Source organism: Heliangelus exortis, chromosome Z (assembly GCF_036169615.1).
Source record: "Heliangelus exortis chromosome Z, bHelExo1.hap1, whole genome shotgun sequence".
Taxonomy (NCBI): domain Eukaryota; kingdom Metazoa; phylum Chordata; class Aves; order Apodiformes; family Trochilidae; genus Heliangelus; species Heliangelus exortis.
Genome location: NC_092454.1, coordinates 47,827,441 through 47,854,586, shown reverse-complemented (window position 1 = coordinate 47,854,586; position 27,146 = coordinate 47,827,441). Strand labels below are relative to the sequence as shown.

The following is a 27,146-nucleotide window of genomic DNA, read 5'->3' as shown; positions in this document are numbered from 1 at the left end:
GTCTTAGGTGCTCAGTCAAACTAAATAAAAGGCTACAAAAAGCTCTTTGGAAAGATAACTACAACAAGAAATGAGTCAGACAGAAGGAATAATAGAAAAAAAATATCATAATGAGACATCACAATCTACATTTTAAGAACAAGAACCTGCAAACACAAAGACTCAAGATTCCCAAAAACTTTCATTCTTTATTTATGACTGTAATGTCACTCATTTTAGCTTGGACACAAAACATGTAGCTATTTGAATTAATATTTTGTGATTTTTGATGTCAGAAAGTATAAAAAATGTATAAAATGTATAAAATGTATAAAATGTATAAAATGTATAAAATGTATAAAATGTATAAAATGTATAAAATGTATAAAATGTATAAAAGATGTGCAATACCCAAAATAGTTCTAGTCTTATAATTTTTTTCCTGTTCTGTTTAAATGGTCTCAGAACTAATTCTCTTCACTTCTACCCAGGGCAAAGTGGGAGCACCAAGTGGACGTCTTCACACTCCATGGTGTAAGTGCACAATAGGCCAACTGGACAAATACAGGCAACGAAAAGGACTTTTTTTTTTTTTTTTTTTTTTTAAAACCTGAGCAGAGTGCATGCTGAATGCACAGCAGATGTGCAGCCTAGCCAGCTCTGTGTTCTTTTAATTTTTCATCCCTTTGTCCCTCTCCTGAGACTGATTTTCTTTTCTACCTACCCAACAACCTCAGCTGAGTTTTTTTTCCCCTGGGGGGAAAAAAAATAATTTGAATTTCTGGCCTTTACCAAAGCACACAAACTTCACTGAAATCTGAGAAGCAAGAATATTTACTTGGTTTGAATCTGAAGACACCTGCAGTTCGATTTCAGGTGTGTAATTCAGAGACAACATCAGTAGAACATAAATGTCAAGGACCAGACACCTTCTTAGCCTTACTAGGTTTTATTCTGGGTAAACAGTGGGAATACCGTTTGTTTTGTTTTGTTTTGCCCTTTCTTGTTGGTTTGGGGTTGTTAGTTGTTTCTGGTTTTGTTTTTTAACAGCAGACATAACTCACTGTAGGGTACACCACTGTAGGTTAACCAGGGTGTACAGGCTAGACTGATGAACTGACTGGCCTCAAGACCTTCTTTGGACAGGTAACCTGGAAAAGACTGTGCAGATGCAGGCAGGCTGGATCAGTGTCCGGAACCCAAACTGGGTAAGCAGGAAATACAAACTTATCCTCTGTGTGATCACCGTGCATTTCACACCAGTGCTAACAGATCTGAAGAATAGAACAGAGAACACAGGATGTGCTAAGCCCTGTCGCTCCTTCTCAAAAATAATAGAACACTCTTAAAAAAGTGAGCCCGAGTTCTTCCTTACTTGGAATAAACACGCTTAGACACACTCCTTCCTTTTATATTGCGTAGGTCTGTATTGTATACTTCTGTACTTGGCATCGAGAACAGTTGCAGGATGACTCAGTTTGTTACTGATTAACAAATCATTTCAAGTCTTTTCTGTGTGCCTCATTACAACCCTACTCACAGTCAGGCATCCTGACACCATTCGTTTTTGAATACTTAACCCTCAAGTGTACCCACAAATATTAATTAAATAGGCCAGAGTTCACCATGTACCAGCAATCTTCTTCCTCCCTCTCCAGAGCACAAACCTCACCTCTTTAGAACTGCAAAGTCCTGTAACATAAGCCTTTCACATCCCAAAGGTGCATGGCAGGCAGCAAAGCAGGGCTGTGGTCTTGCTGTCATCCCAGGTTCCCATGTATTAAGAGACTAAGACATGAATCAAAGCGGTGTCCTGCCGAGGGCAGGCCCTGCATGCCCATGTACCTGCAGATATCTGATTAACACTGGCAGGTGGTAGATGACTGGACCACGACTCAGTATATTGCCTGGCTCTCCCACCCAGAAAGGGAGAGTGTGTGTGTGTGTGTGTGAGTAGGGGAGTCACTCTAAGGTGACCAAAAAACATGGTGTTTCAAATCAGAGATCAGGCAAAAAAAAAAAAAACAAACAAGGGAGGTGCTTCAGTTTGGGGTGTGTTTCACCCAAATAAAGTTATTTTTTAAAGAAAAAAAACCCCCAAACTGGTGACTTTTCCCTACATGTTGATGCCCTTCATAAATACTGGGACTCCTCTCTTGAATAGTCATGCAGAGCTATGTCCTGGTATGGGTGAAGGGAGCACCCCATCCCACTCCCCATCCCCCCCCAGCAAGTTTTGCTGTAACAGCTGCTCAGAAGTGATGTTACCCCACTGCTTTCCATCCTGACACCCACCACCACACCTTCCCCCAAGCACCAGCACAACCTCATTCAGCTTTATTTGCCCACAGCCTCTAATTGAAGCCCACCTCCATCTGTGCCTGCAGCTCACACTTCTCCCACTGGGCCAGCACTGCTGCCTGCATGGGCATGCAGACACCTGGCCCCTACAGAAACACCCTACCTGCCTCCTGGGAAAAGATGGAATCCCAAGAACGGGATCTCAGTCCTTCTCTCACTCTTCATCTGCAATGTGACATTTCCAATAAAATGTTGAGTAACACACACACACAATCAGTGCTCACTGCAAAGTCTTGTTGAAGGGTCTTACCCGACTGCGCATTTGCATTGCACAAAGAGTGTTCCTAAGATGTGCAACTGGCACAAACCCCAAGAGCAGTACGAGAGTGAAGTTGTATCTCCACAGCCTCATAAAGCCTCCCAAGACCAAGGCAGTGCCAATTGACATGCAGCTGCCTTTCAGAAACATAGGCAGAAGAGGAGGCAAGAAGACAAGTCACAGCCAACAATTTTATCATGTTTGCTGACTTAAGAATTGCATGAGAAAATAAACTATAAAGAACCTCCTATTGTCCATCTGCATGCAACTACTGCCACACCTAGTGTTATTTCCAAATGCTACCTCTAATAGCCCATGCAGGCTGCCCTGTGAAATTAGTCATGCTAACTCCAGTATGATGTGGGTGATAGCCAGAAATCACTCTTGTGTCAGGAGCAGTTGTAGTCCCTGTAAGTATCAGACAATATTTACATCCGTGTCGAACCCACTGTTTGGGAAAAAAAAAAAAAAAATCACCCAAGAGTGCTTTGATCCTCTGACAAATCATTTCCTGATTCAAGTTGAAACAACACAAAGGACTTTGGACACCAACCAGCTGTCACCCTTGCGTTGTGAGCTGGCACTAAATCGGATGCAGCCAGAGGAGAAAGATTTAGGTGGTAGGAGGAGAGCAAATGGTCCATTTGCATTCACAGCATGCGAGAAGTTCCTTCTGGAGAAGTGATTCGGTGTCTCACTGTCTATCTGATGCAAGTTAACAGAACAGGGATGCATCAAAATTCACAGAGAAGCAGCTGCAGGATGCTCTGACGGCACTAAAATATAGCAAAACCTGTTGGATGTACTACAGCGAGAAGGGGGCTGAGGAGATGGCTTTTCCTCAGTTTGCTCTCCTAAGCGTGCTTAGACACTGACAGATCTTCAAATGCAACGACCCCTCTACGACCTTTGGGGCTGAACTGGCGGTAAGAGAGAAACAAGCAGTTATCTTAAAGATCTGAGACGAGAGCTGGGAAAAGTGAAGGCTGAGCTGAGGCTTAATAGCCTTCTCCTTTTGTTCTGTTTAGTATTAAGCATTCACACACAACTTTAAAAAAAACACCAAAAACACAAAACACAAACACAAAACAAAAAACCCACGAAAACCAACCAACCAACCAAAAAAAGCCCAAAGCAGAACAAACGAAACAAAACACAAAAACCGTGGTGCTAGCAGACTACTTTCAACGTCCTCCCTCAGATATTCTGCCAGTACATATAAATTCTTATCTTCCTGGGTTTCTACTAGCAAATATAGCACTTGGCAATGAAAAAGAAATGCAGCTTATGGGGGGAAAGCATAACTTGCTACACAGTTCTGGTATGATGACTTCTCAATTAAAAATGCATTATTAATTCAATGTGTTGAAAGAACTAAGTGGTTTCTTGCAGCCTCCAGCCTCATTTGGGAGGTTTTATTACCAGGGACTGAGGTATTGATTTTACCATAATAAACTAGACAAAAAGAAGAGTATGACTGACCCTTGAGATGGTATTGATACTTTTTTTTACTACAGGTGGAATAAAACAACGGCTGAAACTTCTCCGTATGACAGAATTACTGTCTTTTATTTTTCATTAAAGAAAATGTTGGTGTCCGGGCAGCTCTCAGATGTGCTGCTTGACCTGCCACCTGTCTATTGCCAACTGCATCTTCAAACTTAGCAGCACAAAGGAATCAAACTTTACAGAACTCTCATGCCTCGCACTTTGAACTGCGAAACGACAGATCCAGAGCTGACATCAGTCCAAGTCCCTCATGGGGCTCTGTTGTCATGCAAATAACGTACAATCCCCAGACACACAAAAAAGTCATTAAACTGGAATTAGGACTTACAAAGAACAGGCAACTTGAGGGAAAAATCAGGGTTAAAAGGAACGCTGAGCCAAGATGTGCAAATAAGAAAGCAGGAAATGGCTGTTTAGAATTATTACACTTCAGCAAACATAAGGAAACACAGGTAGAAGGACAATATGGATCTGGAGCAAACAGCCTCCACCGCAGGCTCACACTGCTTTCCTGCCTTGGTGCAAGGTGCTGGCCCACATCACCCTTCTGCCCCCCCAGGCCTGATGGATTCTTGCCATCCAGCCCTGCTCAGGGGCTGAGGGCACCGGCAGCATTTTAATTTCGCAGCTTCCTGCAGCCAGTCACATTGGTCGGCAGACAGGGCTAATTAATACCAGCAGCAAGCCAGCTCTGTGTGCGACCTGGAGCCAAACTCCCAGCAGCTCCCCAGCTACTGACCAAACAGGGAACTGAACAAATCAGTCAAGAGCAGTGGAAACAGTCATGTGGTATTCGGTCAGGAGTTAAAATATCTCAGTGGCCTGCAACTTTCATCATTAAAAGAACTGATGAATGCCAGAGCCACATGCAGAAAAAACTCATCTACAAACTCCCCGCAAACCTCCAGCTTCTGATGCAATTTCTGTTACTCCAGATAGCCAGCAAGGTGAAAGAAAGATTCTCCTCCCTTCAGACAGAAATTAAGCCATGAATTAAAATGAAGTCTTCAAAAAACGATTGAGAAAATGGATGGAGCTAGAAGATACTTCCTAAATCAGAGACAAGCTCAGCATCTCATCCTAGCAAGATTATTATCCCTATTTCAGTGTGAGAAAGGAAAGTAGGAGCCTTCTTTGCCCATAACTCCATCTTTAGCTGCAACATCAGCACTGGCCATCATTCACCTCATCTGACTTCAGTCGTAATCAGGGCATCCAAGATGATTGATAAGCCACTCAGCAAGCACAACAGCTTTTTTCCACAGTAACAAAATGTAGTTTACATAGGAATGTACAACACAAATTATGGCTATTCTTCACCCAGAATGTAAGCAGCCCTCTAACAACCAGCTCACAATTAACAGGTTAATGGTGAAAGGAAATCAAAAGGTCAGTTCAAAAAAACATGCATAAATCAGACAGAAGAGCGCTCACAGCTAAGAAAACACCAGATTCCTGCAGAAAGCAGGAGGAGTTTGAAAGAGCAGCTGGCAGAGCAAGCACATGCTTTGTGCAGCAGGCTTTAGCTGGTCACAGCCTGTGGCCAGAGGGGAGGGCGAAGAGGGGGCTAAATCCACACTGCTGGGCTGCAAACAACTGAGGCCAGAAAGGACTCAGAAAAGCACCTCGGGCACCCCAGAACATTTGTGCATTGTGACCCCTGTCCGCTAAGCAGTTTCTCCTAGGCTGGGTTCTGTTCTGTTTTTGAAAAGATGTCAAAAATGCAGGTTGTCAGACGTGAACAGACAAGTCAAAAGTCAAGCCAATGTTCCTTGCCAGGAAAAGTTTCCTCTCTACAAAGTGCCATGAACAAGTATGTGTATCTTTTATTAGATACACATAAATTCTCTTCACAGTGCTGAGGCTTGAACTTGGTACCGAGAATAGCCCAGTATATCATCTTTTTCCATTTCCAATGTAGAACAACTTGTAATACCACAGTAGCCTCAAAAGACAGAGTAGTTGAGCACTATGGGTTTTATTATTTTTTCCCCCCACTCGCAATGAGTAGAAAATTAATTGTATGGCTGGCTCATCACTTCTGCTCCTGCAATAGCCCCTTGAGACAACATTCAAAACTAGCAGAAATATCTTGACAGGCTACAGATGCAAAGGGAAGGGCAATTTTCTAAAAAAAACCAACCAACCAAAAAAAAAAACCAAAAAAACAAAAACAAAACAAAACACAAACCCCAAAACATTTTATTTGCCAAATTACCGAGGAGCACAAATTCTGTCATGGACAGCTTTTTCACTTCTCCATTTTATTTCTTGCATTTTCTTCTTGTTACCCCTCTTTCTGTATTGTCTTAGAGACTTTGAATAAACAGAGCAAGCATTCAGGAGCAGGGAGGAGCAGGCACGACTTGACAGGCAGTGAACACAGCGTGCACTAGATAGAAAAGTTACAGGAAATAAAAGGAGTCCAGAGAGCTGAGACAGAGGAATAGCAGAAGCATGAGAACAGCGAGATGTACGATGCTTCACAGACATGTCTGGGCAAATGTTCAAGGCCACGAGGTAAAAATAGCAGAAGCCAAGACTTCTTCTTACTGCAATAAAAATTACCCTGAACATCTCCCACGGGGGACCCACTGGGCCAATGCCACAACTTCCACTCCAGCAGCTTCTTAAGAGCTGGGAGAAGCCAGCTGTGTTAGGCATTCAAGCCTTCCCTAATCCCTCTTAACCAACAGGTGTCTGTAATCAATTTGGCTTAAGTGGTCAAGATGAGGCAATGGCACAGATGGGAAGATGAACTCCCAAGCTCAGCCAGGAGCTTGGCTGGCCAGCATGGACCAGTTAGAATTGAGCATTGACCATGTTTAACCTCCAGCATCAAAATCAGGGGTATTTTAAGAAGTCTTGTATCTGCACAGTGCAGTCAGAAACTTCCTGATAACTAATTCAGAAGTATTTTCCTAATTCTCCAAACAAGCAGGAAAATTATTTCAGTTTTTATCAGGACACTGTGCTGAAACCCACATCTCCACGGGCTGGTTCAGCCATCCACTGTGGACAAATAACTCCTGCTAAGCAGGTGGGGGGAAGTACCATTTCACCTGACTTTAGTTTACCTCTGCATGCAAGTCAAAAGCATCTCAACTTAGGCAAATCTCTTTCTAGCAAAGCTAGGATAATATATTGTAGTTAAATCCTTACCTGCAAGCCACCATTGCTTTTAATTAGATTCAGTACAATTCAAGTCTTTGCAGTCTAGACACGGTTTAGCAAGTGCTTTTATGTGAGCAATTCACTGCGAGAGAACACAATTCTTTAAGGAATTAGAAAGATATTTAAGGAATTAGAAAGATAACTTATGATGTGAAGTTTATCTGGAGCTTACCTCAGTTTTGGCAAACAACCTTACTGGATTTTGACAGGGCAGACCGCCTAACCTAAGTATTGAAGCATCAGTCCAAGTGAAGATTTTACTTGGGGAAAGAAAATAAAATAGGAAAGCAAAGAAAATAAAATGTTCCTCTTTGAATTTAACACTTTTCAAAAGTTTATCCAGCCAAAAAAGTCTGTTGGGAGCAAGAAAATAAACATCACAATTTTGCAACACTGCACAATAACATGAATCTTGAGGCAGTATGGAATACTTCCATTCCTTACTCTGGCCTCTTCAGTAGGCCTCAGTAGCCTCTTCTGTAGCCTTTATAACATCTTGGGTTGTAGGCAAAGGTACAAATATTTGTATACAGGAGAGAGAAAAGGCACATCCAGAGTATGCAGTTCTTCTGACCTACAGCACAGAGACACTGGTCACAATTTCAAGGACTTCTCATCCTCACACACTTATTTACAGAAACTTCTGTCAGGCATACCAGACCAGATTTGTAGCTTGACAACTTTTGCATTGAAATCAAAATGATGAGATGTTCCAGCTCTGCCACAGTCATTTTGGCTAGGTTTTAATACATATATACATGTGTATATATATATATATATATATATATATATATATATATATATACACACACATATATATACAAAGTGGCTGTTAAACAGCAGAAAATCAGAAGTGCTAGCAGTCTGTGCTCCTAGCTATTAAAAAATACATTGTTTTATTGATATCTTTTATTTCCTCAGAGTATCTCTGGCATAGTGCAAGACATGGACAACATCAGCTTAATGTTTTTGAAACTGGATATGGAGTCCAGTCTTACACACTCAGCTAGTTCTATAGGGCACCACCAGTTACAACCATAGGCCAGCCACTCCTCCTCCCAGTAATGAAACTCTCAGCTCTTATACAAGGATGGCTGTAACTGGATTAACCAGTAGTAGAGGCAACCCATAAATTGTCCCATTTTTACGCAAAGAGTTGAAGTTATCTTATTTTCTGCAGCTTGCTAAGGAGACAACCCCGGCTCACTTTTGTGATGCAAATGAGCTAGTTGCTTGGAGGAAGAGGGAAAAAAAAAGGTCTTTCAACTGAAATTACAATGAAGCTTCCTCCTTACACAATCATCACAGAAACACCAGCACCCACTGAGCCTCCTCCAGGACTCCATGGCTCCTTCAGACCCTGCACAATCTAACCTTGATTATCCACTCTCCTCACTGCTGCGTGCCTCTGACGCCTCACTCACCTGCAGTCACCCAGAAGACCTTGGGCCACTCATCAGAACCAGCATCAGACGCGTTAAACTATGCATGAAATCGCGGGGGGGTGGAGGAGGAGGATGTGTAAATCACTGCCCTTTCATGAAGACGTACGAGGAAACTTCTTTATCAAGCTGCAACTGCCTCCGAAGCAAAACACATCCTAAATGAAATGTGGCTCAGGAATGTGAACTATGCAGGCAGGGGGGCTCCGATGGATACTGAGGGAGGAGAGGAGCAGGCAGGCTGCTGTAGCACCCGGCTGTGGTCCCCTAGCCAGAGGAGAGGACCAGCTCATCCCCACGCGTGTGCACACGTGGGCACGCCGGCACACGCAGAGCCCGGGAATGTGAGCGATGCAGGCCGGGGGCCCGAGGGGGCTTCACTGCCCGCCAGAGGAAACAACACAAGACCAAGAGGCAGGTGAGGTTGCTGCAGAGTTGCAGGACTCCCTTTCAGGGCGTGGAGCGAGTCTGCAGAGGGGCCACAAAGCTCCAGGGCAGACCACAAACCAGTGAAGGGCCCCTTCTCGTCCCACTTGTGGAAACAACACTTTACACACAACTTTGTAATAAACTTGTCTGTCATTAATTTCTACCAGCTGAAACTAGCCTCTGCTTTTTGGCTAGCTGCTGACATGAAAAACATACCAACATTAGGAGTAATAAATACATGCACTTAACACTTCCTGAGCCAGAGATTTGATATTCAGCTGTACAAGCACAAGCCTCTTCTCCCTCAGGCTAATAGAAGATGGAATTGCTACAGATAAAACAGACCTGAAAACTTCCCAAGCCTACTTCAGCCAAAACCAACAATTCCTTACAGCGTGAAGAACATACTCAGTCACCTGCTATTTATAAGGTTCTTGAAGAACTCCCATTTTATTTCTACCATGTCTCTTTGGTCCACAGCTCTCGGTCCATCCGGAGAGCCAGTGAACGAGCGCTGTCGGTCCAGCGTGCGCAGCAGGCAGTCCGGAGGGGCTCAGGGCAGCGGCCCGCAGGCACCTCCCACCGCCGGCTCCGGCCGCACCTCCTGAGCACGCCTGCCACGAAAACCCGTGACAATCACGATGTCTGCGGGGACACAAAGAAGGGTTTGTTTTCTTTAAATTTCCCCAGCTCAGGAGGCTCCCGGCAGCCACTGGCATCGTGTCTGATGTGCCTGACCTCGCACGTGGGTTAAGAAGATGACGGCGGTCACAAGAAGCCCCCCCCGGTCATCACAAGAAGGTGACGGGGTGAGAAACTGCGAAAGAAGACCGATGAAGACCGAGTGATTAATCACAGATGGGATCAGGACTGACACTAAGGGGGCACCCGGCACACATCAGAGCCCTTGTCTACATGACAAAAACATGAGTAAAACAGCTCGCATCTCTGCAAGAACAAAGTAAGATGCATGCATGAAGTTTGTAAGCCCTGTAAAACGATGGTGACAAGATACATAAACTGCAGCTAATCATAGCTACATCGTTTGCAGCACCTCTTGGTTTCAGAGATTCAATCCCACGGTCTTCTTGCAGGTGATTTGTTTTAATCAGGGAAGGTTACCAATTTACCATGTAGAAAAGGATCCAAGCAGACTGATGGTAAAGCACTCATGTACTTTTCAGTGCTCACTGGTGCCAGAATATGACTAGTAGTCATCTGAGAAAAGAAAACTCTTTATTAAAGAGTTTACCGTTAAAAAGGAGACAAATTAAAAGTTTAAGAAAAAATTTAACATCACATGTCAGGAAGGAATGGAATTTAAACTAAATACCTCCTCTTGCTGCTTTTTGTAAGTCCTAAAACCAGTCTGGGATAAAGACTTGCTTTAAGAGCATAGCTGTTTACTAAAAAAAAAATGTGAAATGTGATTTTGAAAAAATACCATGAAGCAGCTTAATTCTAATCTCACTCATGAAAATCCACAGTAAACACCTGAAAAGACATTTTTAATACCTAAAAAAAACCCCAAAACAAACAAAAACCCAAAAGTGACGCTACTGCTCAAGAACACTAACATTTTACAGTTTGTTTTGTTATTGTGTTATGCTTTTTCTGTTTGCTTGTTTGTTTTGCTAGGGGATTTTTGTTTGCTTTTGGCTGTTTTTCTTGTTGTTGGTTTTTAGATACCAAAACTGAATTTTTTCAGCAAAACTGTCCAGGGAGAAATTAAAGTAAAAATGGAAACTTGCTGCTCTTTGCTTTGTTTGTGGAAAAAACAGAGATTATTAATAGCGGTTAAAGCAACTTTAAAACTTACATTCCTATTAACTTCACATTCTGAAGTGGTTTCAAAATTGAGTGATAACTGCTGTTTACTTAGCAAGGCCATTTTTGGATGCCTGTCTCTAGGAGGCAAGGTGTTACTGCCAGATGGACAGAAAGCTGGAAAACACAGAAAAGATTTAAGAGAACAAGTCCTGGAAAAGCACACGAGCTATATAAGTGCTACTTGATACAGTTGTAGAGTCCCACCTTGATGTATCTCCATAATGTCCAAATGCAGTTTTGACAACTGTCCTCCACTTCGTTATGAACTCTACAGCCACTCTTCATCCATCTTTTACTTCTCTCCTATGCACTTACACTGCACGAAACAAAAAGCTCAGCCTACCCTGCCAAATTGCTTCTGCTTCCTGTCCCCATTTGCCCCAGAAACCCAATTACAAAGTTAACTCATGCTAATGAAGCCTGAAGTGATGTGCACTCACACTCGGCTAGCTACAAGACAGGTCACAGTGAATGAACAGCCTGATTCTCACCCTGGTTTGGTATCTGAAAGGTAAACAATGAACATTGGAGTTATCTGTTACAGAACTGCAAATACATCTCAGTCTATCTGTGGGTAATTGGAGCCAGATTCCAGTAGATGAATCATTGCCCATTAAAGTGTTCTGCTCCAAACCACACCAAACCAACCAACCAACAAACAAAAAATAACAACAACAAAATCAAGCAAACAAAAATAAAGAGCGCCAAACAAAACCGCAAACGACCAAAAAACCTAAACCGCAGTAAGACTGACCCCAGCACCCCAGCATCGGCTTCTAGTCTGAAGAAAGAGTCAGCTAAACTAAACATCTTACCTCAGCACATATTTTGCTGTATCTGTTGAGGTATGCCTGCTCAGAACAAGAACCAAATTCTGCTCTAGTGCAGCACTGCCAAAGCTGGACTGCAGTGGGAAGTGGATTAAGTCTTAATATATCAGTCTATGAACCTCAAAGGAGCTGAAACAGAACAATTTGTCTACTAGCAGCTGGGTTAATAACAAAGCGCCAGTGAGAAAATACTGAAAGACTTAAACTGCCTTTGCCAAGCTGCAAAACAGAGAAAATCTAGCAGCTCTTTTATTGCAGTTTCTCCTCTGTCAGAAGTCTGGGAATCAGAGACAAACTCTGCAATATTGTTTCATTTCATAATTATGCATGGGTCGTGTCCCTATACTTTGGACACATAATCAACATCTTGACTATCCTTCGTTATTTTTTTATACCCTGTTTTTTTAACACTGAAGAGCCAATTATTGAGACAAAACCTCTCTAGTCTGAACCCAAAGATATTTTTTTTTTCCCCTTCATTTACTGTACGTCTTGGCAAACTCTCTGGAGAAATACTGAAAAGTCACATAAAACACTTTCATGTGTTTCTCTGTCCAAACCAGATTAGTTGGGAATAACTTTTACTAGATCTTTTGAATCACCATATGCTGAGACAGGGATGAAAAGAGTAACATTTACACGGAGTTCACTATTGCTCGAGATCCTTTGGGTTTTATGACACAGCTGTTCCAAAATAGCTCAGGAATGAGCCCCATCCTTTCCTCATTTAACAGCTCATGAAGTAAATGGAAACACTGTGAGAGAAGCCCCACCATGCACAGCCGTGTTTATGCACCTAAACAAACACATTCAACCTCTGACATTGTCTCTCTCCAGGGGAGACTCCCAACTAGGAAAACAATTGCAGTTAAAAAAGGGGGCAGAGGGGAGGGCAAAAGAGTCATAACTCAGGGGAAATACTTTTTTAAACTAGTTTTCTATCTTTTAAAAACAAGTTGCAGGCTGATGGCATGCATAAACACGAAATGCAAAGCAAGTAGCCCTCCCAGTCCCACCCACAGAGCAAGACGCTTCTGATCATCATCGGCCAAGATGGTCCTAATGGACCAAATTTTAGAACAAGGCACTTTTGGTTTCCAAAAGTTCACAGGCTTTAGCGGGAATCATACTACCATGATTTCATGCCGATTAATTTCTGACACAACGCCTTGCTGCCACTGAGACTTCCCATCCTCTCCCACTACACTGCGTGGGATGTTGAGCACACAGAGAATAGCCTGCGGGGGTATTTCAGCAGGTTTGTTTCCAGCCAGATCAGTACTCCGATCTGTTCCATCCCACAGCCACATAAATATTAGCATCATCACAAAGAAAAGCTGGCAGCTAAAGTGCAAGAGGAGAGCTGGCTGCTTTCAGCCAAGCACAGATTTACTGCCTACCTGCAGCCCGTGGAAGGCCCCTGTGGCACGGGCAGCTGCAGTCAACAAGAAAGCCAGGAGATTGTGCTGAGATTGGTATGGATGCCGAGTGAAACAGAAACAGTTCACACGCTAATTTAGGAACACATGGTGCAAAATCATCTGGGTCAATCTGGGCAGCGTCCTCCTGGATAATGACACTGCAGAACTGGGAAGGGATCAGAAGTATGTAGAAATCATAAGGCTTTGAAAAACACTTGTTTTAAACAAGCGGAGCAAATGATACTTGGAATGGACTGGGGAATTAGGTAAAATAATTAAAGGTGCATAAAAGTGTTTCTCCTTATATCAAGAATGAGGGATATGAAGCTGTATAATTATGGGGCTTAAATGTGCATGTGCACACACACTACAGAAGTCATTATCACTGCACAGCAGCCTTCAAGGCTACCTGCTCAGTGGGACCAAAAGAATTGTGTGGATAACAGCCATACATGGAGCTATACTAGTATGTATACTAATTGAATTCTTCAGGAAAAAATTCATTAAATCCAGAAACTTAGCTCTTAGAAGTCAGTGTCCACCAATCATGGACCCATATATGACACAAGACAGATTAGCCCTCTGTCCCAGGAGTATAGATACCATGTATTTTTCAAAACATCTGCTACAAAACTCAGCACAAAGCAGCTTCACCAAGGCTGGCATCTCACCCAGTAACCAGCTTTTTGACTGCACCTCCCTGGAAAACACAGCATCGGCAAAATCCACTCCTGACAGGGCTCTACTGCTTCATGTAACTGCACTTGGGCAAAGAAGATCAAAAGCCCCAAGCCCTTGGGATGAGAGGTACAAGAGAAGAGCTCAAAAGAAATGCTGGCACTACAGCTCTGTGGAAGCAGCTGCAGTAGCTCCTTTTGTAACTCCTCAGTCTTCCTCATGAACAGCTCAGGGCACCTAAACCCAGGAAGAGCATCCTCTACTTCAGAACACTGGCACACAGGGAAGCAGGTTAAAGAGATCACCAAGCCAGAGAAAACCACTGATCCATCCTGGGAAGTGTGGTGCTACAAGTATTTGCCCACGAGACCCAAGGTGTCTGTAGTGCCCTCCTGGACTTCAACCACCATCAACCACCAATGAAGTCAGAGATGCCTGTAGCTCATCTGCATACACAGATGCAGAGAAAATGGAGAAACAGCCCACATTTTGCATGTAAAAGAGTCTTCTCTCAATGCCATTTCTATCTCCTGAGCTCTGTGTGCCATATGGCAGCACCCCAGCTCTTCAGGACAGCTCAGCAACCTCCCTCTTTAAAAGGAATGAAGGAAGGCACCCTAAGCCCAGAAACAGGCTGGGGCCCACCCCCACATCCCACCATTAACCTCACCAGAAGATCTGCTGGAGACATCTCCTTTGAGGGAAACATGGTTTCAAAGTCCAGCTCATCAAAGCAGATATCTCAGTCTAGTTTTGGCTCCTGTGTACCCTTAACAAGTATGTGAGCAGCAGCTTGACTTATAAAAGGGCAGACTGACTTCGACAGATTTGCTTACCCACAATTAAGTTCCAACTGTTCTTGTCCGACTTCTCTGTCTCCAGTCTACTAATCTCTAAAGAATTAAAGGGACACTCAAAACATGCATTTCATGATTCATGCTTAATTGCCAGCTGTCCTTCACCAGTACTGCTCTAATTAGAAATCAGAAATACATTTTTGAGCAGAGAAACACACAAAAAAATTGCATTAACTGCCAAGGAAAGCCTGTGGGAGCATTTAAAGCCTAACTGGATGCCTTTTTCTAGGTTGTGCTTTGGCCAAACTAGTTATTGTGCTTAATACAGAGGTAAAAGTTGAGGGCCCATGACAGACTGAAACTGAGATCAGACACTCTTGACATCCATCCTGGATGACAGAAATATTTTCATTACTTTTTACTTTCAGTATTCACAACAGCAGCTTAAAAGTAATTTGCTCTTTTCCTTACTAAGACAAGTACATCCTTACTGATGAAGAAGTTACTATCACAATATACATCTTTCTGCTATTTTGCAGACTTTGCCAGGGAACCTTGAGCAAAGTGAAAAAATCTAAATACAGACTAAACCAGTATGTAGATTTAACTACAAGTCTCAACACTGCTGTCATGATTACAAAGTTTCCCAAAGTAAAACACATGGACAGCATTCAGAGCTAGAGAAGGACCCAGACGGTAGAGTTTCATTCACAGTACAACTCTATTAGGAGTAATCTGCATAAGGTACATAAAAGGAAAAAAAAAAAAAAGTTATTCGTGCTGGCTGTTAATTTTGGACATTCGTTGCATATTAATTCCTTCAATACGAAGCATCTATAATGGGAGCGAAAGTAAACTGTGAAGTTTCAGAGTTGACAAACCCAAGTGGTTTCCCAAACTTCACTGTGAAATGCCTAAATGCCTTTTTACAGCACAGCCAATTATTCAACTATGCAAACAGATACTGTTAGGACAATTAAAATGAATCATTTCCCACTAGAACAAAACATGTTATAAGTTTGATCATAAATCTCAATCTCTAGTAAAGACAAAGTTATTACTTACATATGGCTTATAAAAAAAAAATTGAAAGTTTTACATACTTCTATATAGCTATGACAAAAAACTTTTCAAGTAAATCCTGTAGAAAAATTACAGCTGGTACTTCAAGCCATCTGTAAACTACATCTGCATCCTTAGGAAGTCAGGTGGAATCCAAGCTTTTCACAGGCTGTTCATTGCTACTTCATGTTGCAATTGTACACTAACTTCCCATCATCATTGGCACAGGACAACATAGTTTTTAGCTTAACACTTGTCATTTTGACACAACCCACAAAAATTCATATTCGTCAACAATGCTCCCAAGTCACTTTGCAAGTTCTGAGCTTCTTCCCTTTCTAAAGAACAAAGGCAAATTCAGATGGATCAGAAAGTACCATCAGTAATGCCTCAAATTTCTCCCATGGCCCATTAGTCAAATTCATCAGCTAAATGATTAGGAAAAAGCCTCCTTCTCCTCTGACCCACCACTACAATAGGTGCTGACAACACAAGAAAATCTGCAACTGTCCTAATTAACAACTAATGCTTTAGTAACTAAAAGCAACATCAGCTGCCCCTTTCTGACAGCTCCTCACGTGCCTTTGCATCATTTGCAAAAGAAACTCTTCATTTAGAGGTTTTCATTTCACTTTCAACATCAATTATTTAGACACACAGAGCACTGCAGAAACTGAGACTAGAAACTGCACCAGGGGCTTGCAATTGTGCCTGCTAAAACTGCCAGAGTGGGAACAGGCAAACAGTGATGTGGGGAGAAACTATACAGACTCATCTCTTGCAAAAACCATTTGTGGTATGAGAAATACATCCATTGCCAGTTCTCCCAAGGAGGCAGAATTTTCAGAGACCCACTAAATCCCTACCTAAAACCAATCCACATTTAGTTTTCAATTTAAGAACCCAGTTTTATTCTCGGTTTCTCCAGTGTAATTTTAAAATAAACCTCCTCTCAAAAGAAATCAAGTGTTCACAAATGAAAAGCTAAAGACTCCTGCATAGGCCAGAGCGCTCCAGAAGTTGTCACCAAATTACCCAGAGTGCTCATCAGTTATTTATTTAATGGCAGTATCATGTTTGCCACTAGAGAATCCTCCACCTCAGCTGATGAACTTCCATCTAGTTGGTGCTCTGGCAATAAAAAGGTAAAGACCTTACCATGACATCAGATAAATGAAACAGAGTTCAGCATAACATCAAATCCCACCAAACACCTGGTCAGCCAAGACACCAATTTTGAGGTGCACAAGAGCCTGAATCCACTTTCACTTCTTCTCAAGCTGTGCTCTGGCAGCTGGAGTTGTGTTGCTGCCCCCAGCATTGATGTCCCACGTTACCCCACACAGTACTCTGTGGGAAGTTCACACAAGTTCCCACACCCAAACTTCCACACACCTTGTAGACCAGAGCTGCAATCTCTCTGTCACCATGGATGCAGATGTTCCTGGCTTCCCTGACACAGGGACCTTCTGTTGTGGAGGCAGTTTTGGGGTCACATCTCATTTTTGCTAATCACCAATATGAGGCAGGTGTTCCCAGCCAGAACATAGATAAGGTTTCAAAGATGCTGCTTGCAGCAAAGACTGTGGGCAGCCCCACTGTGCCCAGCAGGTACCCACTCAGTGTGGAAAACTGACTCTAAGCATAACAATACAAGCAGCACTTTCAAGGGTTTGAAATCCTACCTGAGCGAAAATGTCAAGGCTTTCTTTGCACACCTTAGGCAATTACTCCAGTAGCACAGCCTTTCTAAAACCCACATAAGCCCAGTCAGCCTCCTCTTACTTACCTTTTCACAACATGTACTCACATAACCTTGATCAGATCCGGTCACCCTGCCAGAAGGGATGAAATAGAAGGGTAAGATACATCTGATATCTTTAATCAGCAAATTCTCATGGTCACCTTTCTTGGCTAGCCAAGATGCAAGGTTGTCAACTAAGCTACAGAACTGCCAGATAGGTTTTGCTGTTAATTAAATGTCTGAAAGCTTTGTTTTAACAAAAAGCACACTGTGTCTGACCTTAACATCAGTATAAAAAAGTTAAAATTCTTTGGTCTTACATGAAATCCAGGGCCAAAGAAATTACAAGAAAGTCAGAGTCATTACTAAGTCTTGTAATTATGCCTGAATCAGTTTTTACATTTAACTGAATCGAGCTATCAGGCCTTATATTCTTCCTTTCAGAAAGAATAAGATGGTTTTCAGACACTTCAGAATGTCTGTAAGGGCTTTTCAAGCCAGGAAGAGCAGCCAAAGGTAAGGCATATTCATAAGCTGACCATCAAAGGCCAAAACACCCCCTCTGTTCCTCCCCCCCCCCCCCCACCCCCCAGCCCTAACACATTTCCCCCGGCAACACATTCTCTACTGTCCTTTTAAAGTTCCATATCAAGTTAGATTATATCCAGGACAGTCCATCTAAACAAAGTACCGACGAACGTAACTCAGGCTACGGCTGTGAGCCATGCCTCACACTGTGGTCCCCACTCTCCCTCCTCTACCCCGTACAGATGCTCCCCACTCCGCCTGGCCACATTTCCATCCCCAGACCCGCAAGAAAGCGGCAGCCAGCGCTCAAGATCATGGGGAGCTGCCGAATCCTCACTGTGGCTACTCCGAGGAGCTCACGGGCCAGCGGACCACCGTGTAAAGGGCAGGGCTTGGATGCACTTTTGCTGCTCCGAAATAGCGACAGGATGCAGCGATGCACGGAGTACGACTGCCCCTGGCCCCGAGGCAAAATCACGCGTTTTCACTCAGGCCAGGGAGCAGGTACCGGCACCAACAACTTTCCAAGATACCCTCGCACACAGCTCCACCGGGGCTGCTGCCTCCCTGCCAGCGAGGCACGGCGCTGGCCGACCTCCCGCTCCCGGGGGACTCCGGGGTTTCCCCCGGAGCGGGGCTGCTCCGCCCGGCGAGAGGGGGACAGCGCCACAGCCCCCCGAGACCTCCTGCCCCATCACCAGCCTCATCCCCCGCACACCGCTCACCTCCGGACTTCGCGCCCCGGCGGGGTCTCCGCCGCGGCCGCCGGCGGAGGGTGGGCAGGTGGTGGTGGTGATGGAGGTGTGCTCGGGAGTCTCTCAAAATGCCAGCCCGCAAACTCCTCTCGCAGCCGCTTTGTACCCGCCGGCGGCCCGCACTGCGGCTGCGCGGTGCCCAAAATCAACAAGGCGCGCTTCCAGCCCCCCGCAGGCACCCTCGGATCGCTCGTCCCCCCACCCCCAGCAGGGCCGTCTCTCCGCCCAGGGCCGTCCCTCCTCCACATACCCACCGCGCAAATCCTCCACTTCCACCCTAACCTCCTTCCTCACCTCTGTACAGCAAGTCCTCCGAGCCCCGACAGCGGAAACTCCGCAGCTCCCCACTCTTACCCCCCTTCCAACAGCGTAAACGCTCCCGCACCTCCGGCCCAGCCTCCCCGAAATGCAGTCCTTCCGCACCTCAATGAGTTCCCCTTTCCAGCCCCTTTGGTTTACGGGATGGGGGAAGGGGGGGGGGATCCGGAGAAGGGGATGGTTTCGGGACGGTTTCAGGGGCTCACGGTGTGGCGTGGCGTGGGAGGCGGCATCTCGGAGATGCGCTGGACGGCGAGGGGCAGCGGTGCTGCCCAAAGTTTTCTCGCCTCCATCTGACAGCCTGGGTCAGCGGGTCACCGGGATGCTGCCAGCCAGGGAATGCAAGGCTACCGTCGGGGCTGCGACTGAAAACACAGCATCCTCGGGGACACGTTGTCTGGAGCTAACCCAGCTGAAGATTCCCCTGTGCTGGGACTGGAGGGACAGAATCGAAGCCATCAGGAGTGCTGGCAGCGGCAGCACCGGTCAGTTACCGGTACCTGGTCGAGGCTGGAGCTGCCCCCTGCCAAAGGATGGGGATTCCCCACGGGGTGGTGTTATAGGAAATGCCTTTTTTTTGTTTTTTTGTTTTTTTTTTTTGTTTTATTTTTGTTTTGGTTTTTTTTGTTGTTTTGTTTTGTTTTCGTTTGTTTGTTTTCTTGTGGGTTTTTTGTGTTTTTTTCGGTGTGAGAGGCTCGGCAGAATGTGTCCACCAGCTATTCTGCTTCGGAGGGCTGGACGGGGTCCTCAGCCAAGGCTTATAAATGAGAGCAAAGTGCGCATTAGCTCCCTCTGCGTTGCTTTGCGAATCTCGGCTTAGAAGCAATTTTTTAAAGCTTGAGCTTTGCCGGCCAGAACAGGCTGTCTCTAAAGTTTTTTAAGCTGTGAAAGGACAAAACAGCCCTGTTTTTGTTTTGGATACAGCAATCCCTGTTTTGTAGGCCTTGAGTTTTTTGCTTATCAATTTGAATATTAGGTATGGATTGATGTATGGTTTCTTACGCTCCCCCAGCTCTTATCTCAGGTTCTATTCTGATTGCCCCGGGGCTCTCAGATCGCCAGGAGCAAATGCTTCAGAGGCTTTTCAGAGGTGATTCTAGGAAAGGTATCACAGCTGCAAGTCAGTCCCTCCTAAACACAGAGTTCAGCGAGTCCACAGGGAGGAGTATGCAAGAATCAGGAGACTCAGCAAAGTCAGGAGCACTTGATCTTTTTCAGATCTGGACGTGGGGCCGTGCAACAGAATTATTGTGAATTGCTTCATAGCACAAAAGGATCCATCTCTGGCACATGTCTGCTTTTTATTGTTTTCCCTGTAAGGTGCTTGTCAAACGGTGGCATCTCTTGATCCTCCCTTTCTCATTTGCTTCTTTCTGTGTCATTCTTCTGCCTTTCCCTGGTGAATCCTCCTGAAGCTCTGCATATTTGCAGATGTGTCTTTTTGCAGACACAGTACCTGAATCTCATCAATGGAAACAAGCAAAGATTCACTTAATGAATATTGATCCCAGAATAGAGCATGAAGGATATTAATGAAAATTGAAAATATCTCTGTTTTTCCCAGGGGACTGCACTCAAGTAATGGCAGTCAATAAATGCTATGATTTTCTCATTCCATTAAAAGCTAACAGACTCAGTGTTATTTCCATTTAAAGAATTTCCAGTATTTCTTTTGAAATCTCTGAAACCATTAAAACATGTTAGAGATTAAATCATACAAAATATTTTTGTAAGTAAAGCTGCTACTATGTTTATATAAACCACCCTCAAACCACTAAGCCTTTATTTTAAAAAAGAATCTATTATACACTTTAATTCAAGAGAATTAGAAACACTTGCAGTCCAAATCCATGGCCAGTTCCTGCAGCTCTTTAAGACACTAATAATTATTAATCCTGAGAATTCTAGCTTTACATCTAAGGGCTAATTTTAAGGCTGAGTTACCTACCCTAGAAAAAAACCTGGGGACTGATGAAAGAAATAGCTGAGGCAACAGTGAGCACCACTTACCATTATTTATGTTAACGATGCAAAAGAAAGTATACTCAGACCAGCAAACAATTCCTTAGCATCAGCTTATTCATCTGAATAGTTGGGTCAGGACCATGTTGTACCAGAAACTGTACAAACAGAGAATGAAAGCACTCCAGACTACATCAATGAACAGAGCAAGCAGATAGGGCTCTTTTGACTTCTCCCACTTAATCCTTTCTTTCAGGACTTGCCAGCTCTTGACAGTTTAAACAAATGAAATTAAATAAATAAGTCAATTGTTGTGTTACCTGCATGAGAGTGACAGGAAAAGACATTCAGAGTGGTCACGGAGTAGATGGGGCTTTTTTTCTTTGACGGTGCAATTAAGACCTCCAAGGTCTTGGTTCACTCTTCAGCTCTCTGGGGCTTGTTGTGTTCTGGCAAAGAGTGTGAAAAGAGCACTGAGCAGGAGCCTGGGGATATGCCAAATGGGGCAGGGGGTGAATATAAGGGAGCATGAAGTGGGGATGGCTGGTAAGTACCTGCTGCTCTGCTCCATCTGCCCTGGCTTCCAGGGCACATCCACATGAAGGAGGCTCAGAGAGGGGACATATATCCTCCATAGGTTCCCTGTAAAGCACCAAAGAGAGGAAGTGGCTTTAGTCTATGCTAAACCTGGCAAAGCCTCAAGGAATGAGGGGGATGGAAGATATCAGTGTATTCCTCCCCCTCCACAGGTGGCAGTGATGATGAGCACCGTGCTGCTCCTTAGCTGGACATGCCCTGGCTGAGGCACTGCTGCTGGTCTTGTCACCCTCAGAAATGCCTGCACAGGACCCACCATCCACCCAGGGCTGTGGGAGTGAGTGGTTGCCTCTATTAAACCAAGCATCAGTGAGAAGCACAGAGAAGGGAATACATGTTTTTGCAGGGCCTTTCCAGCTCCCTTTCATTTGGGATCTTCTCTGGCAGGTAGGAAGTCCGGACACTGATTTAACACTTTTCTATAAAGCTCCCAGCACTCCCCAGAAAAATCCCAACTCACCCATTTCCTCCAAACAAGCCAGATGCCTCATGTTTGTGAGTAGGTAATCCCAAGTGGCATATCCAGAGGTAAGTAAAGGTAACATTTGAAGAGAGAACATACTGTATTTTTCCAGGACCTGGATCTGGTCGAGATAAACACTGTGTATGCTTTGGCAGAGATTTCTGTGAGATTTTAGGCTGCACACAGTGCAGATAAAGCCTGTGCACATGTAGCATGTCTAAAACCAAGAGGGACTTCAGAGAAATCATCCTGCTGAATGTCATATTCGGTGCATTGAGCAGCAGCTGGGGCAGAATGAGTTCCTGTGGACTCTCAGACCCCATCCTCTGGGCTTTAACACTTACTGTGTCTGAAACATGTTTTGTGTTGAGTGTCCTGCACAGTTTATTTGGGAGCCATGGGGCTGCCAGGCTGGAAGTGCACCACAGTGCAGTTAATGTCAGGGCTAAACTTAAAGGAAGGTTGCAAAATTCCAAATCCCAGGTGTGACCCATGGCCTGTTTTGACATGTGGAAGGGAGAAGAAACAGATGTTCCCCGTGCTGTTGTATTTGGCAGCAATTTTTCACTTGGTTGCAGCCACACAGGAGCTTAGAGAAGTTGCCTTAGGTCTTCCACTAACTAGGACGGGCATCTATGTCCCCACAGCAAGCAGCTCCTCAGCAGAACAATGGGTGGAAAGGGTGGAAGTTTGCTTACTTTTTGCACAATGTACTCCACTCTTCCCCAAGCACCCCCAAAATCTAAGATGCTGCCAGCCCCATGATGCTCACAGGTCCAGGGCAACCCTTGAAGCCACAGTAAACTTCACCTTGTTCATTAGTGCAGTAGAAACAGCCCTGCCCTGTGAAAAAAAACCAATCCTAATAAAATTTTATAAACAGAGCAATTCTTCATTTGCCAAAACAAAACAAAACAAGGTGGAAATGTTCTTTCCATGGCAAATGGCAATGCTTTCATGTCCATAAGTTTGTCCATTCTAGAAATAGCACTCACCTGAGGAAACCCCATGTTTTTATCAAAATGATGAGCACAGCACCTGCCTAAGCCTGACCAGAGCACTGCAAACATTGTGCCTCCCCTCCCCTCAGTTCCTCCCTGCCTTTCTGGGGTTTTACACAGCCAGGGACTGCGAGTGGCAGGGCTGGGCTGCTGGTCATGTCTCTGCTCAGGGGCCTGGGCTGCACTTCTGCCTGGGAAGGGCACTTTGAAGTGCTGACTACTGCCAAGCAGATGTTGTTGCCAAAGCTGAATGGCAGTGTAAGGAAATAACTAAAAACCTCATTGTAAAAGCACTGGACCTGTGCTGCCCTGAATATTCTGCAAACTGTTGTGAAAAGCAGGGTCAACACATTGTACTGGTGTGAATGACCCCTCACAGTGGGCACAGCCCCTGAGTGTTGGATTAATCCTCTCTGCTGCCAAGACTGTAAAAGCCCAGCTCTCTAGGCAACTCTTGTTCTGACCTGCTTTTAGGGAAGCTGTGGCTTCAGTAGGTGTGCACGTTGTTGCTCACATAAATGGCAGCCTGAAATTAGCATGACTGCTTGCCTGGCAGTCCAAAGTGAGATGAGGTGGTGTAGTGTGCAGCCCAGTTTCCTTCCCCCGATTCAGTGGAGGAGGGCATGTGTTGCTGTTTGCCACATGTTGTCTTGGATCTCACCATTAGGTTTACTGATATTTGAAGGCACAGCAGTGGTCTTGATTTGTGCATGAATGCACAGGAATGTAACTCCAGAAATCATTTACTAGATGAATATAGCACTTCCTCTTACCTTTAAAGGAGCAGTGTCAAAAACCTATACTCCTCAAAGTTTGACCAGCTCTGATAAGATAGGAGAAAAGTTTCCATAACTTTGCCTTCTAGATTTTATCTACCTTTTATCACTGAAATACTTTAAAGAATACTTGGTACTCCAGAGCTCCCAGACCTTTTTACTTATGATCTGGGTAAAGAGACTGCAATTTAACTTGAACCAACAGCCTTATGTAATTGAATGATCAAGCTTGGTCTCCACAAAGAGCTTTATTTGGACTTGACAACTTTCTGACCTCTCTGAGATATTAATATAATAGTTTTCTTAATGATTATGCACATACAGCAACCAGGGCCTGGAACTATACTGGGGAATTATGCTAAAACTCAAAATTATCACCAAAGCTCCATTCAGACATCTTCACCGGAGGTGATGAGCAGGTTCACAAGGCAGCTCATGAGAGGGAGAGGTGACTTGGATGAGTTCACAGGATACTTGTCTTACATGTCAGGGCAGGCAGAAAACATTCCACAGCACCCTGATAGCAAACTTGAGACCCGTAGTGAAAGACAAAGGCAACAACTGTAGCATGAAAGGTGGAGATAAAAAGCTTTGGCAAATTCTTGCTGGCACAAGGAATTCGTTAAATGAACTCCCAAAGTTAGAATCTGTTGACATGATGGCAGAATCAGGAAATCAATGACCCCAATATTGATTTTCCTGTTATCCATCTCACTGGAGGAGTTCCTCTCCCATCACAGATTTTGGCATCACAGCAGAAGATAGATAGGACCTGAGGTACATTTTGAAGAAATAGACTTAAAAAATAGAGGCCCATGTGATGGCTAAAAATCAGATAAGCTGAACAGCATGCCAGGTCCAACACCATTATATGTTTCAACTCATGACTACCAGTGGAAGTCTTCAGCTTTCAAATGGACCTCCTGACAACACAACCTGGCACAGACAGTAAGCAAGCTGACATACCACTTTATTTTTGCCAGCTGGAGGCAGGCTTCATCTGGGATCTGTCAGTTCTTGTACAGACACTTGTAACCTCTCACTGTTTCAGACCATCCTGAAAAAATACAAGGAGTCCCTGTTTCTAATGCATGGTGTGCAATTCTTCCTGGATGTTTTGGTATTTTGTGGATGCAGAGCACCCCTGAGGATTCGAAAAAAATGCAACAACTCCCAAAGCATTTCCGGGGTTTGAGCAGTTTTCCAATCTCCATCCAGCAGTGGCATTGAGCAGCCTACTCTGTGGCACTGCTGGTGTGTCCCAGCTCTTCTGTGCAGTCCCTGCTGTCCCTTCCTGCAGCTGCAGCTGTGCCTGCAGAGCTGTGAGCCTCACTGACACCTCTGTGGCTGCTCCCTCTTACATGGGACCATCCTGCTCAACCTACTCGTGGGGTCACAGCAGTCAGGTGCAGGGGTCTTGGGCAGGGGCTGAGTTACTGCAAACTGCTGAAGTTAAACAGAAGATTAAATAAGCTCCAGCTTTGCAACCACAAATACTGCATGGTAAATGCTTTTCCTTACCAGGCAGTAGGAATGATTATCAGAGAAGGAAGGCTTAGCTGGCCTTTCTAGAAAGATTGCCTCTGTCAGTGAAACACTCCTGAGTGCTCAACAGCAGCTGGTGCCACAGGATCAGTGCCCCAGTGATGGTGACTCTCTAGGGAGCAGGATCCCAGCAACCATTAATCCATTGGTGGGTGTATTTTGATGACTTCTACATTGGAAAGTAACAGAGATAAGCAATGAACCAAAAAGAGCAGAAACAACAGCCATTCTGACTTTGCCCTTTTTCCTCAAACTGTGTCTGTCTATGACTCTGTTTCCAAGCTGAATAATTTCTGTATACAGCATCCCTGTTGCACGCAAGCTGTGAAACCAGTGGTCACCCTCAGCACCTGGTGCTGCAGGATGTGTGTGGGGCTGCAATGATGCTCCTGGATGACCTGAATCCTGCACTGGAAGCAACAATTCCCCACACTTCGCCTGCCTCCTTCAAAAGAGTGGTGAGAAAGAACGTCGTGCCTTTTGTTCATTAGTTTTTGCAGTTCCCCAGGTCTTGCCAGTAATGAGCAGAATCCAACCAGTTAGCAATTAAAAAAAAAAAAAAGAAAAGAAAAGAAAAAAAAAGAAACCCCTGCCAAATCTCCTCAAAACCTAAAAATATTTTAATTAGAAAAAACATTTTTTTTCCATTTTATTGTTATCATTACCATTTTTTAATCTATTGTGATTATTTTTTGTCTGACAGCTTCCATTAAAGCACAGCAGCAGTTTGTTTGGTGCTCAGTGCCCTGTACTATCTCAAAAATTAGATGCATTCAGCACCTCAACCTGCTCTTAATTCAGTTTCCATGGTACTACTCCCTTTGTTCCCCATGATGTGCTGGGGTTTTAGCATTTTGCTCTCTGATTATTTATTTATTTATGAACAGATTTTCTTCTGTCAGCTGCAGCCTTTATCCTAGGCTGTAGCAGGCCTTGGGGACAACTGGGATTTCTGAAAACTGAGCTGAACAACCACTGCTGCAAAGTCACAGGGGACTGGTTTTATTCTCTTTCACTTTCCACAGATTACAAGTTTTGTTCCTCCTAATTCAATTTAGGGTTGAAGTCTGTTACAAAAAACAGCCTCTCTGAAATGTTTTGGAGCCTGTTGATTCAGTATTATTCTCCCAATGTTAAAAGCTGGCAGCATGAAGTTACAGCAAAAATGGGATCTTTCCAGAATACTGGGAAATCTCCAACTTATGAGGCAAGCACTATCAGCTTCATTGTTGTAAAGATGTTCTTGATGACAGCCCCTTCTCTTTTCCCTTCCCTTCCCTTCTTTCTTTGATACCTGAGACAGGATTGTTCATTTCTCTTGCAGCTGAGCTGCAAACAAAGGGAAGGATGTAGTTCGTGCCCACTTCCTTTCTTCACTGTTTATTAAGTCTAGAAACAGTTGTTTGCTTGAGGTTTTACAATAGCTTTCTGAATGTTCTGGCATGTTCTGTTTCAAGTTGTGTGTCTATCAGCAATGGCAAGAAGGCTTTTTCTGGTTTGGTTTTGTTTTTCCACAGAGCTCTTGTCAGGGAACAGAAATTTGTGCAGATGTTCCACACTGGGAAAAGTCAGAAATGTGTGGTAGGAAACCTTCCTTTCCTGTTGTTTTGCAGGTGCTTATTGAGCAGTTCACAACATAATCCTTCTGCCATCAAGCTGAAATACCTCGTCCCTTTGGTTATTATT

The 27,146-nt window shown here is 44.2% G+C and overlaps 1 protein-coding gene across 1 annotated transcript in view; it reads right to left on the bottom strand.

The window, feature by feature from the left end:
• KANK1 (KN motif and ankyrin repeat domains 1) overlaps nt 1-18,992 on the bottom strand; it is a 124,012-nt gene extending 105,020 nt beyond the window's left edge. Inside the window, exons 1-2 of the mRNA XM_071731515.1 lie at nt 18,769-18,992; nt 17,561-17,606 (exon numbers count right to left, since the gene is read on the bottom strand). The gene's annotated coding sequence lies outside the window, so the exon portion shown is untranslated. The remainder of the gene's footprint in view (nt 1-17,560; nt 17,607-18,768) is intronic.
• Nucleotides 18,993-27,146: the final 8,154 nt, after the last annotated feature.